Genomic DNA, 1843 nt, shown 5'->3' on the forward strand with positions numbered 1-1843 from the left:
CCACAAAGCCACCACGCCACTTATCTTTGAGACAAGGATAAGAACAGAAGCTCCTGTAGGGCTTTTCTCTGGCTCAGAAATTCTTGGACTATTTACTGGTTATTTAAAAGATAAACAGACTGCATATTCTTCCTTGAAAACAGAGTGTGACACAGTCAGTCAATGACTCTGTTGGAAAACTGAACAGTCATCGCACGTAGCGTTACACACGTAGCTACACAGCACAATAAAAATCCCCAACACCTTCATAGTCCACCATGTTTTCCATCACAAACAGCTTACTATCTAGGATTTAAACATGAAAATTGTAAACTTAATTATGTGTCAATGAACAGGCTCACATAGAGAGAGCTTAATTTATTCAAAATATCTTAGTTAATTTGCCAGCTTAAGCAGTAAGTGGCTTGGTTTTCCATTAACTTACATTTATAAGAGAAAAGGGAAACAGGTTATCCTGATGTAACGCAAAAGTAACATCTGAGAACAATAATATATATTTCTTTTTCCCCAGTTTCATACTGTTGGAATATTCTTTTTAGCTCTGTCACTTTGTATTTACTATTAAAACTATGCCAAGTCTGTGACTACATCTCAAATGTAAATAGTGCACTTGCATATTCTACACCAATTTATGGAGTGGGTGCCTGTATGATGGATTAGTAAAATTCTGTAGCGTGTTTTAGGAATCAAACACAGGCTCTTTATCAAAGTGTTCAGAGACATCAAGCGTGTTATAAATTGGCTCACAGCATAAAAAACAGATTAAAACATTCATTTTTGGTCTCGCTGTATTTTTGATTCAAGCACATTAGCTGTCATTTTTTCCCCCTGTATGTTTTCAAAAGAATGACTTGTTCATAACAGGTTTAGGCAAGCTGGTGTTGGGAAGGGAATATGAGCCTTTCTTTTATTAAATATCAAGAACTAGACTTCCCCTGCCAGGAATCTGCAGAAGTATAAGCACTGGATTTACTTATGCCAGAGGAGCGGACCACGAAACTCAGAACACGCAGAGAAAAATCCAACTGTTTCCTTGAGCAGTAATAACCATCTGGCCAGGGCAGCACCAGCTAATCCCCCCACCACTGACTTTTTCAGAGCCTCCAGGTTATGCCTGAAGTCACGCACTGGAAATGACTTCTGGTCACCAGCGGCAGGGAAGAGGGTTGGCTTCCCTGGTGGAAAAGGCCACGCTGCCACCAGCGTCGCCACCAAATGCCCTCCTGCCCCCTCGCCCCTGCCCTCCGCAAACCACATCCCAGTTTTACCTGCTCAATAATGATTTATTCTACAATCTGCTTGCTATGTTGCAGCAACGACAGCAGGGATCTGTGAAGCAAGAACAGAATTCTGAGGTCTCTCAGTCGACTGTTTGAAGCCCATTAAGGAATAAAGCAAGATACCTATGGAGACTTGCACGTGAATAAACAAGTATTTTTGACTTAAATCATTCAAAACAGCACACGCAACTAATTTGCCAGGGAAGCAAGTCGATCTTGTAGCTCCTTGGCACCACATTGGATTTTTTCTCTGTAAAAACACAACAAGGTAATCATTGGTGCAAAAAGGATTAGGCTCAGGGCAGTTTGCAGAACTCTTTCCTCCAGCAGCTGTGCAGTATTACCATTTTCAAAGGCAGAACTCGAAGACTTATCAGCATTGCTATCTAAGGATCTTTCTTAGGCTGTGTGATCCAGAACTAGACACAACAAATTCTCATCTGTAAATGTCAGCACTCGCGCTAGGCGAGTTTTGGTTTCCCATTAACACACAGATGGAGGATCAGATCAGAGATCAAATGTCAGAGTCACTGACGACAGGAAATTAAATCAGTTTAGATGGA

This window comes from Buteo buteo, chromosome 19 (assembly GCF_964188355.1).
Source record: "Buteo buteo chromosome 19, bButBut1.hap1.1, whole genome shotgun sequence".
NCBI lineage: Eukaryota > Metazoa > Chordata > Aves > Accipitriformes > Accipitridae > Buteo > Buteo buteo.